General features: G+C 38.8%; 1 long non-coding RNA gene across 3 annotated transcripts in view; it reads right to left on the minus strand.

Moving 5' to 3' along the window:
- LOC110399484 overlaps window positions 1,319–17,300 on the minus strand; it is a 30,341-nt gene continuing 14,359 nt past the window's right edge. For 2 of the 3 annotated variants that reach the window (XR_002439234.1, XR_002439235.1), the window contains exons 4-5: window positions 3,242–3,660; window positions 1,319–2,559 (exon numbers count right to left, since the gene is read on the minus strand). This is a non-coding gene — a long non-coding RNA (uncharacterized LOC110399484). The remainder of the gene's footprint in view (window positions 2,560–3,241; window positions 3,661–17,300) is intronic. The other variant, XR_002439236.1, reaches the window with a different exon arrangement.

Consider the following 17,300-nt stretch of genomic DNA (forward strand, 5'->3'; position numbering starts at 1 on the left):
TTTCTGGTGCGCTCAGAGTAGGCCCAGCCATCCCTGCTGTGTGACTGAGACGCTGTTTCAGAATGGAGTGTTCTGCTATGTGACAGGGCCTTGAAGTTTCAGAAGGGATAAAATAACTGAGAGAGACCTTTAAATAGTTGCATTTTCCGAGTGTATTCAGTGATATTATGTCATTACTAACAACTTCTTACGGTGAAGTCTGGTGGGAATAGGAAGAAGGGAAGCCGCTACTTACTTTCAAATAAATCCATCGCATCTACAACCTCTCTTCAGATAAATCCATTATATTCAGAACTTTGATTCTACTGACATACTAAGGTTTTACATCTTACTTATATATGAATATTGTTGAAACAACTTCATATAAATACATATATATGTTTGCTGGGAACAAACATTTTAATGAATAGCTTTTCTTCCAGTGTCAGCTTTTGTATACAAATCCAGTCCTTACCTGTCTTTATGCTTGTCTTTTGAGGCTTTTTCTTAGATTGATAATGAGCAGTGTTAAATGTCCACTTTCCTCTTTCAACCAGAAATGAAAGGTTATGCAGTGACATCCTATTAATCTATGTGGAGTGAGTATCTTTTGACTTTAAATATTGTTTATTATATAGGTCAAATGTATTGTGAAAGATGGTATTCTTTTCCGAAACAAAGGCACACCTGTCTGTCATTTGCTAAAATCCCTGTGCTGTAAATTCTGTAAACTCAGGTTTTGCAAGTGTTTGCTTTTTAATGTTCTGAATAAACTTACTGATCTTCATAGGAGTTGCTTCTTTGGTTAGTTATATTAGTGGACTTCCTGATGTTATGTTTCCAACTTAAGATAGTGTTGTTCACGCAGTACTTTCACAATTTGTTTTAGTCAGTCCAAGGAAATCACTTTATTTAAATGATTCACTGTGCAATCTGTGCACTGTGTAGATGGATGCTTCTCAGGCTGTTTCATGTAGCTCACAATTCAGTAGTGACACTGATGATCTGTTCAGCCTATATTTTACTGTGCAGACATCTGTCCTTTTTGTAGTACTTGTGTTCTCTAAAAGCATAATGTTGTGGCTGGTAAATCTGAAAGTTTGTGGTCATGCTGGAGGGTCAGAATCTGTTTTAAGTTCAAATGATGCTGTACTTATTTCCTTTGTTTGTATTCTGTATGCTTCTGGAAGGTATTAATTTTTCTTTTAAAAATGATCTCTTCTACCTGCTGTCTTATCTATTCACTTTCATATTAGCCTCCTAAATACTGGTAAGAAATGGCTGCTACTTCAGCCATTCTGTGAGTGTAGGAAATATACTTCTTTCAAAAAACGTTTTAATGAAATGGCTTTCTGTCATAGAAAAATGCAGAAAGCACAGCTAAGGACAGACAGAACAGAAGAAATCTCATTTTTATACTACCTCACATTGGGATCTAGTTATATTCTGACACAGGCATGCTTAGAGCAATCTTGTATTACTGCTGATGGGTTAATGTGTGGTCCAGGACAAGTAGAGTATATGATAGCCTCGAAACTCATCTTCTCATCTTCATAGGTTTTTTTCAGTCTTGGGTTTCTGTAAAGATGTTATTATGGCAGCAGAGTAGCGATAATCATTTTTGGAAGAACGGCACTTGTACCTGTTGAAGAATGTGCAAGTATAGAACCTGGCTGCAATGTACCCACTATTTCCTAGGAAATATTTGATCTCCTAGTATTAACGTGTCTGTGATATGTGGGTTTTAGAAGAATTGTAGAAGACCGGGATTTTTCAGGCGGTTTAATATTTAGAACCATGCAGAGCTAATAAAGTTAGGATTGTAATGTAATGAAAAGACTGGATTCCTGGGCAGTATGGAAACCTCGGAAACCAGGTGTGACTGCTTAGAGAAGAGGGGAGAAGGAAAAGGTAAAATCAAGAGTTGATGAGAAATTATTTGGCATGGGAGGATGTATTCATCATATGTCAATGGCACTTTCAAATAACAGTCTACCTTTTAGATGTTCTTGCATCTGTGATTTCTACTCTGAAAAATCTCCTCTTGCATTCTTTCATTTTACAGCTGGAATATTGAATAAGTGACCTTTTCTGACTCAGATATATTGTTCTCTCTGACCTCTTCAGATCATGGTTTCACCTTTGTTGCTGCCAGATGCTTGACTACCTTCCATCTCCCATTTCTCTACCCCTCAAAAACTGTCCTTCATTGCTAGCTGAGGCTTTCCTGTTGGTCTGTCACAGAGCTGCTTTTCTCAAGACTTGCCTCTCAGATAATTGTAATTGACAGGCATTTACATTTTGTTCCACTTTAGGAAAGCAACTTCCATATGGAAAACACATTTTATTTGATGCTTGTTTTATCCAGGAGCTGATCTTAGTCATAATAACTGTTTCTCATACAGGGTTGCTGCTTTTCTTTCTGTGTCTTCCAGCTGGACTGTTTGAGGTATAGGAGGTCAAGTGACTTGTCCCAGACTGAGTCAGTGCTGTAAATCTGGACTAAACCCAGTATCCTAATAGCTCTGTCTTCTCCTCTGACCATCGCTAGACCATGCAGCATCTCTGAAAGGCTTGGCTCTATGGAAGAAAAGAAATAAAGAACACAGAGTTTGAATCGTTAATTCCCAGAATGTAGCCATCGAGCCTTACTCAAATTACAATGAAAACATGTTTTTGTAAGTAAATAAACCATGTAACAGCTTTTTTGGTTTTGAATTTGTCTCTTTTGTGTCTTCCTAAGTCCATAGTAGTGATAAAATGTTTTTTATCACCAACTAATTCAGCCAGGAAAGCATGAAGGGGAAGAAATCTAGAAATGTTTGCTCTGTCAACTATGATTTAACATATTTTGGGCAGTCTGACTCCTTCTGTAGCTGCATGCAATTGTAGTTGGGTAACTATTCCACTTAATTTGAGCATAATGCTGTTGAGAGTTTGAAGGTCAAACCCTCTTCTTTATCTGTGATATATACCATGTTTTTTCAGAGATGCCTTCTGGAGTGCTTAGGCTTCAGAGACCACAGTTAAAACATTTTGCTTTCAGGGAAGCTCCACAAGGTGACGGGGCACTCCTCAATTTAAATGAAGTATGATTAAGGTGAAGAGGGTTGGTTCAAGAGTGTCTGCTCAGTTTGGGTCTCCAGTCTAAAGACTTTAGACTTGAATTATGAGGGGAAAAAAAATTATTGCTTATGCTTTAAAGGATTTTTAAAAAACAACCAGCCAATAATAATTAAAAGAAACTGAATACAAAAATTACTTGTTCACAACATCATTGTGATTCCACGAGATGGAATTTCTAAGAATTCATCCCATAGGGACTTCTGGCGGAGTTTTTGGGTTGGCGGCACTTGTAGTTTGTTGTCCTCTGCCACTCAGTAAAGAAGTAATCTGCAGACATCAATCCTTTTGCTGAGGTCCCATGAAGCCTTTTCTGCTTTGTTGTTTTTGTTTGTTTTCCTCACCCCATCCTCTGGCTCTTCATCCTGGTCTCCAGGCTGAGCATATGCATATGCAAAATAATGATCTCCCATCTAAGTCTTAAGTCTTTGTGCTTAAGTGTGATAGTGCCAGTCATTGTCATCTGCATGTCTTGATGGAGCAAAGTTATTCCTCATTTCCTGATCTCATTTCAGGGAGCAGTGGTACTGTTGCACTGAAGCTGTCCAGAAGACTGTCCTAGGGCAGATAAGAGAAATAGGAGCATTCAGGTTAATCAGTTGAGGATCTGGAAAATTAGAGGCCGTTGATAATACAACGTGAAATATAGTATACCCTTAGCTTATTTTGAATCAGATGTGCATAGAGTGAAGCTGCCAGTGGTAAGCTGGTTCTGCAAGAGCTACTGTTACATTATTAGTATGGCTATGGGGATGAGTTCTGAAGGGAAACAGCAGAACTTGGCTGACAGACAGCAAGATTTTGCTAGGTACCTGTGCTCCATCTTTGTATTTCCTGTGTTCTTCTGAATAACATGCAGACCCATGGCTGCCTCCACCTCTTTTATTACCTCATATATGATTAGGGCTAAATTTACTTTTAGCCCAAATCTCTCATTGACACTTTGAATTTCATATCTGTATTACTATAAACCAGTGGTAACAGCAATCCTGATAATGCATTATGTAGTCTTTTAGAAGATCTTTAAAATACAGAAGCTCATCTGGTTTTGAAAGTACCTAAATGTGATTGTCACACTGCTTTTTGTCAGCTAAGATTGCTTGAGTTCTCTGGTTCTTATGTCAGGTGTTTTTGATGATGCTCAGAATTTATTCTGAACTGGTGTTTACCTAGGGGAGAACATCTAAAGGGAGATGGAAGATCTGAGACTATCACCACACAAATTACCCAACTGTATTTTAATTTTTTTAATTTTAAATTTGTTTTGTAAGCCTCTAGACTAAGGGGAGTACGAATAGTACTTGAACTAGCACTTCCCTAAAAATAATTGTTAAAGAGGTCCAGTGTAATTTAAGATTGAATTGAAAAAACGGGCACGTAAGAAATGGCATACTGCAAGATTCCAAGGGAAATATTTCAAGATTAGCAATTCTTGTAAGACGTTTGCTCTCTGAAACTCAGTCCTCATGGAAATTCATATTCTCATGAATTTTTCAACCAGTGAACAGACTAGAGCTGGAGCAGATCTGTCTGGTGTTGATTTTAACTGTAGTCAGAGCTGTTGGTTCAGCACTGGGCAACTTCAAGGAGACTGGCTTTCATATCTCAAATCCTTTTTTCTGCTGAAATGTTAGGCTGAGGCTGAGATACATAGCTGAGGTTCTGACTAACTCCTGTCTAACACTTTCCATAATCATGTGTACGATAGCTTTTTTATAACTAATTTTGTTTATCAGCTTATTCCTGTTGCAGAAGATAAACACGGGGTGAGGAAGTGTTGCATGTTGTGGAGATTTTGGGAGGGAGAGTGCTGGTGTGTTGCTTCTATTTGTACTTGTTCTGTTTAAACTTAAGATTGAACTCTGGAGGTAAAACTTTCCAAAGAGTATCTCTCTTGGATATTTTTTAGACATAGATACTTATGAAATGGGGAACATCTGGTTCAACATTGTTAACCTCAGCTTAGAAAATACCAGTTACAGTAATACCATTACTCAGTCTTTATGGTGAAAAGAAAATATTTTATCTTCCAATGCCATCTGTTGTTTTTCTGTGTTTGAAACTTTTCTGAGGTAGCGGAACAGGAACGGTACATACTTAGTAAATACAGTGAATGTGTTACATAAGCAATGAATTTTTTAGCTCTGCAACTGTGAACCGAATAGTTCTAGTGCCAGCTCTGTCTGGAAGGCTGAGCTAAATAGCAAATTATGGTTCTGCTTACTTTATTGTGGGACCACAGTATGCAAACTTGCAGCATAAACTGTTGCATTCAAATGAGAGAAAATGAGGGCGAGGGAGGCTTGCCTGGTTTTTCACCTGCTGCTATGAACTTCTGACTTCACAGAATTTGTACAAAGCTTAGAAAAACGTTAAAGTTTAACAGCTACTGGTCCTTCATCAAATCATTTGTAACAACCGGTGCATAGAATACTAGTTGCTCCCTTGAGTTTTCTGTGTGCAACACGAGAACAAAGTTTTACTTTCACTGTTTCCTGTATTGCTTTTTCTCATATTTAATAAAAATTACCAAATGCTTTGTAAGATCTGCTTTTCTGCATACATTGCCAGCCTCCTACAACTGTAGCTGGTAAGGAGAGTAAAAATGTTTCAGTGCTTTTATTTTTATTTTGTTGGGTTTTTTTATTTCCCTTCTCCTTTCTTTCTGCTTGGAGCAGCCCTTTTATTGTCATTAACACTTGACACTGATATTTCTTTGTTCCTCTACAGTACTTTACAAAGTGGGCAAATAATTTTACTCATGACACAGAAATTAAAGCTGTGTATTAGATGCTGCTCTTAGCTATTTGAATTTCCTCAGTCCCATCTACTTCTTCCAGATACCTTGCTACTGAGGTAAGGTGCTGAACACAGGAACAGGTAGTTTGCGTCAAAGACTGCCTTACTGCAGCTGTAAGTTAGTGTTAGGAAGGAATAACCCTAACCCATAATACAGTTCCTTTAATTAGTAGGTGTAACTTTTATTGTGGTCATCACTGAGGTTTGATTTTGAGTTGAGGGTTTTTTTTGTTTGCAGGGGAAAAAAAGAATGAAAACACAGAATATCCTTTGGAGAGGATTTAAGTAAAAACAAACGACTTTGACAAATTTTGCTACCTTCATTAACTGGGAAGTTAAACGAAGCAAGTTGTGATATTCTGTTGCTTTAGGGGAAGGAGGAAGGTGACTAATTGCTCAAGATCTCTGAAATGGGGGAAAGAAATCTGTGGGAAATCTGTTTTATCTTTATTGAATTTTCTTTTTAATCAGTTATGACATGGTGCACCAAGAATGGCTATTTCTCTCCTTCCTCCCCCAATGAATTCTTCAACAAGTAGCAAATTATTTAAGATAAATGTCTACTGCTGTAGACAGCTGCCAGAATAGAAGTGAAAATAAACTGGTGAAAGGAAACTGCCCAGTTCATGGAAAGGGCAGCAACGATATAGTGCAGCAAGTCCATGACACTTCTGGATACACATGCTGAAAGACTTACCCTGGCTGGCCTGCTACAAATCTCCCAGTAATTCATTAAGGGAAACTCTCCTTGCAACATTTCACTCCTATTTTTACACCCTTTGTCTTTACTTTCCATACTCAGTGGGTTCATTCCTATGTCAAATGAGCCTCACTGAAACCAGTTTTTCATTCCTGATAAAGCATTCTGTTTTGCTCAAGTAGAAAGAGTAGATGGATGCTTTTACTGTAAGTATTTTAACAGTCTGCGGTATTTTTCAAGGTTTGGGGTCAAAAGAAGGATATGATCGTTGTGATCCAATAAATAATGTAGACTAAAGTAGCGTGACTAGTGACTGTAGCAGTGATGAATGTTGTCATGTTTTGCCATAACTTTGAGAGACAGCCTTGAAGAAACAGTCATCCTCTAAATACAATGCAATCTGATGTATATTAAGATGGAAAGATAAAAAAAATATTGTGGTGTTTCTGATCTGCTTTAAATCTCTGAAATTACAGAATTAATTTATTTTCATTATCACAGAGAGCAATTTGAGGGCAATTTGCTATAGCTGCTCAGGGAGGAATCCCATTAAACTCACTCTTGAATTTTTCTGAATGCTGACCGTGAGGTTTGTCCCATTTAAACAAAGAAGTTTGCCATTTATGCCAACTAGTATTTAGTTATATCAAGTGTCTCTATTCTTCCTTATGTAACATGACTACCCTAAAGAAAGTCATAGCTGAGTCCTGGTTTAGTAATTTTGTATTTCTAAAACAGATCAGAGTGAGACGAGACAATACTTGAATTTACACAATAGTTTCTGAAATATGTTGGCAGAAACCTGGATCTGGATAACCTGAGTGCGTGTATTCACTGAAGTCAAGAATGTCATCTTTTGCTTACAGTTCACGGTGTTATAAGATAAGGCAGAATGGGAAGGCAAAGAATAGGAATACCTGTGCTTCTGGTACACTTTTATTTTAAACTCTAATAAGATGCATAATGGAAAAAGGTGCATAATGGATTAATGGTGATTGCTACTGTAGCTAGAGCTAATTTGATTTTTCTGAACAGCAGTGTGCAGATCTTTGATTGTAGTTTGTAGAGAATGGTTCTATCAGGAGAAGGCTTCAGAATTGTTCTATCAAGCATGCAATTCAAGAAGTGGTCTGTTTAACTTTAGTGCATCTCTAGCTACAGATTCCACCTTCTTATATACTGGGAAAAAAAAAAAAAACAAGACTCAAAACGCTTATCATTGATGGCCTTCTCTGGGGCGTCTGAATTTCATTCATAAACGTGATGAGATTTCCCTGGTCTGGAGATATATCCTATTGTGCATATGTGCTCATATATATGTGCGCATGCTGTGGTGTTACCTCCATAAAGGAAACTCCTTTTTAGTGGATGCGTATAAATGAGGCATCATGTGGCTGCTGGATTTTTATATGGGGCCAGGGTGGATTGTATGTTTATACTCATCCCTAATCCTGTAAGAAAGCTAATTACTATAGTACTTGCAAATTTTATTGGCTGTGTCTTGTGTTGCTGGCATTATGCATCATTATTGTTTTGTTGTGCTTTTTAAAGTTTGTTTTTAACACTACTAATCTATGTGACTAGAATCTAGATTTCAATAACTGCTGTCAAATCTCATGTGGATTTCAACTTGGAAATCTGGTGAGCTGCTGTTTCCGTGGTTTAATGCAAAAAGTTGTTTCATTTGCTTGTAAGTCATTGGGATGGGAACTGGTAGCATTATAAAACAAAAGGATGCAAACCCTTTTCAGTAGGTATTTTCTTTTACTCTCTGCTTTAAGTTTGAGGTACTAACATCTACTTCTTTAAGTCTGCTCCACCTTTCTAAGTGATGAGAACATCTAAGTGATTAGGTTTTTATGTGAGTGTTTGTTTTAAGTTCTTAGAAAACGTGAGGAATCTCTATTTGGCATCATACCAAAGTCCTATGCTTTATGCTTTCTTATTATTCACGTAGAACATTATTAAAATTTCTTTTTCACTCTTACATATTAGCATTTCTGTTTTTCCTTTGTGATCGTATTTTGTGTCTAAATATTGTTCAATGTGCTGTGGTTCGTTTAGGCTTAAAAAGTTGTCCCTGCTCTGTCAGATACATGCATCACCTGCTTGGTATTGTAACATATGGTTTGTACTTTGAGAGTAGAATGCAATGATGCAGTCTGAATTCCAACAAGTTAAGAGTATATTTAACACTCTGTACAGCTTTGGAACCTGAAGTTTCCTTCTCCCAAGGTGAATAAATTCTCTGTTTATCTGTGCGTTCTTGTAAAGCCCACCATGTCCCACAGAGTAGGTGCAATTACAAGGCTCCACACTTGTAACTGGGAGATAATTTTTCCCTTTGTTCTGTGTGGAAATATCTCCTTGCTTTTCAAGTTCTTTCAAAGTACCCTCTTTATTTGCACGTATGGCTGCTAAGTTAGTCAGTTCTTGTCATATATGGGCAGGAATATTCTTTTCACTCATTACCTTTATATTCTAACAGACCAGGCAACTTTCATAATCACACTTTTAGTTAAGCACATGTTTCAAACTGTTTTAATTTCTTGTGTCTTTTATTCCAATTGATTGTATTAGCCTTCTGCCACTTTACTTCATATTACCAACCCACCAACAGTATCTCCCTTTTTGGTCAGCTAGCATAATCTAATCAGAAACAGGCTTTGAGAGCAATGGCAAATCAGTGTGCTAATATGAAAAGGAAACAGTAATGAAGGTAGAAGAACTAAGGGCAGTAATAAATTGAGTAGCTAACAGAGGAAAAAATATTAAGTAATAATATTATTTTTGGGTTACTGTGATGGGTATGGTTTTAGCTAGAGCCTATTACAAATGCCTCAGTGAAATAAAGTGGTATCAACTAGTTAAGAAGTAGTTCCATTGATTTTTGTAACTCTAAAAATAGGTAAGTAGCAAACTGTGATTAGTAACTGCTTACAGAGGTGTTCTCATCTGTCAGATGAGCTGTGGTAGCAGGAGTCATTACAAACACAGAAAGATTTAACCTACCTGAAAAATGCAGACTGATTCAAAGTGAAATAAAAGTAAGGGACTATGCCACATTTTGGATCACAAGGAGATTTTTTTGCCTGCAGTAGTATGCTGATTGTAATCAACTTTAAGAAATAAGCAAGTATTTATTAAAATGCATAGGTTGTTCCAAAAGTAATGCCTCCTATTTATTTCCATGGAAACTACAACAGAGACTACAATAACACTACTTGGTAGAGCAGTTTTTCAGCTACAAAACACTGTTTTTCAACATAGTCACCACCATTAGCTATGCATGTTTGCCAGCAATGAACAAGAGCTGTATACCATGCTTGTAAACATCTGCACCAGAGGAGACTAGCCACTGCTGCCGTCACCACTGCTGAAATGCACCACCCACTGCCTCGCTGTGCTCACATCCACTGTTTGGTCTCCATAAACATTATGCAAATGTTGATGAACATCAGTGGATGCAATTTTCTCTGCATGGTGGAATTCAGTGTCACACCTTTGCTTCACAAGCACTTCCATGTCAAATGCCATTGTGTCAGACTGCCCCTCTGCTGCCATCTGTCACACGACAATGTATAATGGAATATTGGTGGGAAAGTACTGCCATACCACCAGCATCCACCTCTGACATCGTGGGCCAACATAATTAAATAAGAGGCATTACTTTTGGAACAGCTCTCTTATTACGTGTACTTAGATGTTTTCTATGTTTAGACTTTTCAGAATATTATTAGAAATTGATTGCGATACGCGTACCTAACACCTTACTGAGAGCATGCTTATAAGGACATAAATAGTAATAGGCATTTGTTTTCTGGGGGAAACAGGGCCTGTGACAGCCTTTAGATCCATGTTTTGTCTTGAATTTGTTTCTTGGTGGGAAAATAGAGGTAGAAAGGTTTGTATTTCTACTGGAGATGTAGTAGCGTGATTTGTCAACCAAGTTGTGGGGGAGAGTTTCAAAAACTTAGGGAATAGAAGTGCCTGAAGTCTTACCAAGTCTTTCAAGGAGTTAGGCACCTTGTGTGCCTTTGCCAGAAGTGTAATTTTCTTTTACTTCTTTTAGCAGTCCTACAGATTGAGCTTAATGTGTTTCACGTGACGAAGTAGACCTTTTTCAATAGCAACTCTAGTTAGTATTTACTTCCCCTGTTTGGTTTATAGTTGTTTATGAATTACTTCTTCAGGGGATGACCAGCTTTGTAGAGCTGTGGTTAGCAAGATCCATTAAATATATACACATTTGCTGGCAGAGAACAGTGGAATCCGTCTGTTTCTTGGTACAATGTGCTTCATTAGTGCTACTGTATTTTTCCCCTCATGTTTAACTTGTGTTCTGTTACTGCTTTGGAATGTTAACTCCTTGCTTTTTGCTAGATTGTTTGTTTTGGTAGTTGGTTGGTCATAAATCTGATTTCCTAAATAGATATGAATCAAGAATGGTTGTTGCAGTTCTACTGATCTGATAATTTGTGCATAATCTTCTTTAACTGGCAGAAAGACACAGCATACGTACTTGTATGCAGTTTGCTGCGTAATCAGAGAAAAGCTTACTTTTGTGCTTTTGGAACTTCTTACATATAGTCTGCAGACTTTTAATGCTAGATTCCAAACTAAGGGCTCTTTTCATCAAAACCCAGGAATTAATTTGAAGCTCACAGGAGATGAATGAGTGCACTTAGAGAGGCTCCCAACACTAAAAAGAGAAAAATGTTTGGGCTTGGTAATTTCCTGTTAATTTCTTACTGTTGGTTTTTTTTTTTTTTTTTTTTCCCATTTGCCTTTGAAACTGAAAGGAGCAGTGTAAAACTAGAGTTATGCTCAAGGAATTAACACTTGGCTGGAGTCAGAAAGGGCTCACAGAAAGGGAGTCACCAGCAGGCTCACTGAGATGCCTCCACCTCTTCCTCTGTCTCCCTCACAAGGTTCTAGTCTGGAGTTGTAGCCAAGTTATACGTCAGTCTGTCTTCATGGAGGAATGGGCTCGTTTCACATACATATTTATACAAACAGTGGCCATTTTTTCATGTCCATGTTGTGCTTCTAGAGTAGGTGGAGATCTAGTTAAAAATTTTTGAGAGGTCTTCTAATTAGCTCTGATGGGCTCTGCATGTTATGGGGCAAAATTTTTTCTAGAAAATGCCATCTTCTTAAGCAGAGCCTATATTCTGATCTCAGATATATGTTTATACTGCCTTCACATGTAATTCATATATAAACTTCAGATTTGTTTGGCAGTTTAAATACATGAAAATACATCTGAAAAATCTCTTGTGTACAAATAAGGTGATGCATGACCTTAAAATTAGCATTGAATACTTTTCTGTTATTAAGATTCTATGTTTATGCAAATAGTCCTTGTTCTATGTGAGGTGGGAATGGAAATCATATATTCTACAGTCTTTTTGCAAATGAGATAATTTGCTCTTAAAGTATGTGATGTTTTTTGCTTTTTCTAGTGCATTCAGTTTCTGAAACAATGAGTAACTTCTAATATTTGGAAAGCATTTCAAGAACATTTCAGATTCAAAAAATCTGTGCCTTACTGATACAATACCAAATGTTTTTGTATGTCCAAGGCTGCTAAAGTAAAGCTCTCTAATTTGTAAACTCTTTTGGTAGATAAAGTGATAGATTGAAAACCTCTGTTACATAAATCATTGTTTGCACTTAAAGATTATTTGCATGCCCCATAGTTTGAGCATGGCAATAGTACGCTAGCAAATTATTGCTTCTTGTTTACCATTCATTATGAGAATCCACAAGTGCTGCTGTGTTATCCAACTTCAGACTGATTGCGGCACTGGTTTTATGACTTTAGGTTTTACTGCTGGAGTTGCATTGCTTTTTTGGGAGTAAGGTAAACTGTTACTCCCCTTTTTAGCAGGAGGTTAATGAATAACAGGTACAAGAAACATGTTCTTATTTCTGTGATTTGAGATGTCCTTGACCACAGTGAACAAATTAATCTGTTAGTGGTAGGAGTAATTTGTTTTCTTGCAGATTTGTGTTCTATTGTGTCCCTATTTCCTAGCTAAACCCTAACTCCCTCTTAAACTGTATGGTTCCCTTTGCAGTGTGCTGTTTCCTTGTCTGACAGTTGCTCCTCTACTGAAGAACACCTGTGACTGTCCTTTGTTGCAGCATGTCCTTTGGCTTAGATTTTATTGTACTTATTTGCCAGTCTGTTTGTATGTCCAAATTAGCCAACATGCAGGCCACACAGAATGGGTGGCTATTAAATAAAGGTTACAATGTTGCAGTGATGTTGCTGGTGCATACCTCTTTACTCATCTTGAGATCCGGAGACCACTACTTGGCTTTCTCCATTTGCTTAAACCAGTTAACAGGCATAAAAATTCTGGGGGAAAATGACAAACTATACAGTTTTAAGAATCATAGAATCATAGAATGAGCTAGGTTGGAAAAGACCTACAAGATCACCTAGTCCAACCATCCACCTACCACCAACAACCCCACTAAACTATGTCTCCCAACGCTATATCTAAACATTTCTTGAACACCTCCAGGGACGGTGACTCAACCACCTCCCTGGGCAGCTCGTTCCAGCGCCTGACCACTCTTTCAGAAAAGTAGAATTTCCTAATGTCCAGCCTAAATCTCCCCTGGTGCAACTTGAACCCATTCCCCCTTGTCCTGTCGCTAGTTACAAGAGAGAAGAGGCCGACCCCCAGCTCACTACAACCTCCCTTCAGGTAGTTATAGAGAGCGATGAGGTCTCCCCTGAGCCTCCTCTTCTCCAGACTGAACAATCCCAGCTCCCTCAGCTGCTCCTCATAAGGCCTGTGCTCCAGACCCCTCACCAGCTTCGTCGCCCTCCTCTGAACACGCTCCAGGGCCTCAATGTCTTTCTTGCAGTGAGGTGCCCAAAACTGGACACAGTACTTGAGGTGGGGCCTCACTAGGGCTGAGTACAGAGGGAGAATGACTTCCATACTCCTACTGGCAACACTATTTCTGATACAAGCCAGGATGCCATTGGCCTTCTTGGCCACCTGGGCACACTGCTGGCTCATGCTCAGCCGAGCGTTGACCAACACCCCCAGGTCCGTTTCCTCTACATAGTCTTCCAGCCACTCTGCCCCAAGCCTGTAGCATTGCCTGGGGTTGTTGTGGCCGAAGTGCAGGACCCGGCACTTGGTCTTGTTGAACCTCATCCCATTGGCTTCAGCCCAGAGATCCAGCCTGTCCAGATCTCTCTGTAGGGCCTCTCTACCCCCAGGCAGATCAACACTTCCTGCCAGCTTGGTGTCGTCTGCAAACTTACTGAGGGTGCTCTCAATACCCTCATCCAGGTCATCAATAAAGATATTGAAGAGGACAGGCCCCAGCACCGACCCCTGGGGAACACCACTCATGACTGGTCGCCAGCTGGATTTAACTCCTTTAACCACCACTCTCTGGGCCCGGCCCTTCAGCCAGCTCCTTACCCAGCAAAGGGTGTACCTGTCCAAGCCACAGGCTGCCAGTTTCTCCAGGAGAATACTGTGGGAGACAGTGTCAAAGGCTTTGCTGAAGTCTAGGTAGACCACATCAATAGCCTTTCCCTCATCCACCAGATGGGTCACTCGATCATAGAAGGAGATCAGGTTGGTCAAGCAGGACCTACCCTTCGCAAACCCGTGCTGGCTGGGCCTGATCCCCTCACTTCATGAAGAGCCTCACTTCATGAAAACTAATTAGAACAGCATCTTTTAAGCCAAAATATCTTCTCTGTTTCAAGAAGAGCTGATGTATTCATAGCACTTGAAGAGCTTACCCTACCATGTTCTGTCACTTAACTTATAGATGAGTCTTGTAAAACAAATGAAATTAAGTAGCTGTTCAAGTTGATGATGAATTTGATTATCAGTGATGAACTTTGATCAACCTCTGCTGCTGTTTTAGCAGCTCTTTGTCATCTTCTGTTTTCACGTTCCCTAGCAATGAAGAATTAAAAGTTTTATTCTTGTGTGCCCTGTGAGAATGTCTTCTTTTTAATGATCCATCTTATAATTTTTCTTCAAATTCTCTGGTATCTAAGCAATGATCTTACTGTTGAATCTGAGGAAATATTCACCCTTTTAGTTTATGCATTGTTTCTTTTTTTTTCCCCTGTTCTTACTTGATCCTAGACAGAGTTAAAAAGTTCAAAGGAAACCTGTTGTCTTTTTTGCATTTTAGCTATGTGGGTCAGGAGTTTTTCTCCTATAAATTCTGCAGCAGCTCAAAACAAGAGTAGAACTGTCAGTAGCACATGAGAGGGGAATCAGTTCCTCTCTACAGACTGCTGAGCTTGTATGGAAATTTGTGAAGGCATCTCACTCTGAATTCCTAAGTCGTGTCGGGAAGAACTGGTCTGCTACCATTTTTGAAAGCCTACTGTATATATACCACTAAAACTTAGCAATGAAACACCACTGTTTTTGTGCACAGACAGCTACCATTTATATATTTATTCCAGCTGTAGATGTCCCTGTTCATTGCAGGGGAGTTGAACTAGACCTTTAAGGGCCCCTTCCAACTCAAACAATTCTATGATTGTAGTCATTGGTGAACTTTCATGAAGATGTCTTCTTTGTGTGCTGTTTCCTTACCTGGCTTCTAAGTAATAAACCAGCATCTGGGATTAGCATGTTTGAACTGGCTGAAGCTCAAACATGAAGCCACATCTATGATTTTTATTTACTTGTGTGGTCCTAGAATAGCACAATATTAGCTTTCTTTAGGCTGAGTTCAATGTTAAATACCCAATTTAAATGTGTAGCTTTCCTAAATGTTATCCTGCAAAGATTTGATTTGTTCATCATCTCCTTGCTCATGCAATGGGCAGTAGAAGCAAGGAGGGAGGAACAAAAGGCCTTATTAATCTGTGTGTCTCTGTGGTCAGGGTGTACTGTCAGCCTTTCACTGATCTGTCAAAGTTCACAGGGGAAAGCAGCCTAATGATGCAATGTTCCTCTCCTGTCTTTCATCTTGACATTGAGATTGTAGTGTTAAGCTTCAATTTTTGGCCTGTGCTTTCTGAATCTAGCAGATACATAACTCGTAAGAAAACCCAGACTCAAACAGTGATGAGATGTAGTGAGGGGAGATGAAAGGATTCTTTAATGGCAAGTATAACAGAAGCACAATGATGTTATAGCAGTCAAAGAGGTGCTGCATTTAAAGCCACACAAGTGTTGTGAAAGGCAATCCTATCTTTCATTGCAAATGCACGTGTTTATGATACAGTTTTATTAGGAACTCTTTCATGGTACTTCTAAAAGCCTGTGCTTTGCAAAGAACTATTTCTCATCATGCAGACCTGTTAATCACTGGCTCCATAGTTCATCCAGAAAACAGCAAAAATTGGTGTTACTTTCCAGAATTTCATCCGTTGATACCCTGATGATGTCTGCCCAAAATTTCAGATAACCCTGTTTTTGGAAAATGAAAGTATAGCTAGCTTCTCCTTTGAGAAGGGCTTGAGTGACCTTCCTGCAGGAAACCTTACAGCTCCAGAAGTGCCAAGTGCATTGCCTTGGAAGGTTTTAACTTGTCTGTACACTGTAGCAGAAGTGCTACAATCTCTGGGTTGACACATAGGGTTATTAATACAGGCACATATTGCTTGTGTTTAAAAACAAGACTCCCAAAGCTAAATTTTAAGTATGTACATTTTGCACATATAGACCTATAGGATGGAGTGTCTGCCTTACCAAAGTATCTTAGTTTAGCATAGCAAGAAGGAAACTCTGTAATGCATAGTGCAAAAATGAAGGATCATTGTGAGTGGCAGTGCTTTGCTGGATCATGTTCCTGCTTCAGGAAGTCATCCTTACTTTAGGAAGCATCAAAAATAAAAAAAAGTGAGATTAGAAATGAATCTAACTGGGCATGAGCATACACACGGATGTGTGTTAGAAACATTAAGATTCCGTAAGATTTTTTTCTCCACTGAAAATGAAAGAATGTTTCAAATAAGGAACTTGCAGCAATTCAGTGCCACAAGTGTGTGCTCTTTTAATTGCAATAATTATTGGGGTAGGAGAGGAGACAGGAGAGATCACTTTTGTCATGCTGTTTATTCTTTCTAGCACGTTGTGTTGTTGAATGTCTGGCAGGAGGGGTGTCCTGACAGGCTTTTGTGACACTTGAAAAATGATGGATCAACAAGAAATCCGAGTTTAGTGTACTATGACCAATGAGTTACATTTTCATCTGGCAACAATGTCAATTGAGGCAAGTGTTAGAGGGAAAGGAGGACTTTCACAGAGCAACAGGTCTTAGAAATACAAATTTCCAAGTGTTCTTAAGTGATAGAAATGTATAGATATTAGTAAAATAACTTTCGAGAACAGTGTATGCTTTAGTGGAATAGCTGCATATTTTCTGAATTAGATCACATAAAATGCTGAATTAGCTCATCCCTACCTCAGCCACTTCAGAGAAGAGCCAAGAGCCTGTTTATCAGACAACTAGCAGTTCACCAGGGGAGCAGACTAAAGGCACAACCTGGTAGGTGCCCTTTCATACACTTAATGTTCTCATTCCTTTCCTCTGGGAGTCTCTCTCCATCAGCTACTCCTGGGAACAGCCAAGTGTGTCCTGTGAGATAGAGAAGCCATTTACTCCTACACTCAGAACACTGGCTCATCTAGAGTTGGGCTCAGGTTTCAGAATTTATTGTGACATTAGAAGTGCCATAGAT

Source organism: Numida meleagris, chromosome 5 (genome assembly GCF_002078875.1).
Source record: "Numida meleagris isolate 19003 breed g44 Domestic line chromosome 5, NumMel1.0, whole genome shotgun sequence".
Taxonomy (NCBI): domain Eukaryota; kingdom Metazoa; phylum Chordata; class Aves; order Galliformes; family Numididae; genus Numida; species Numida meleagris.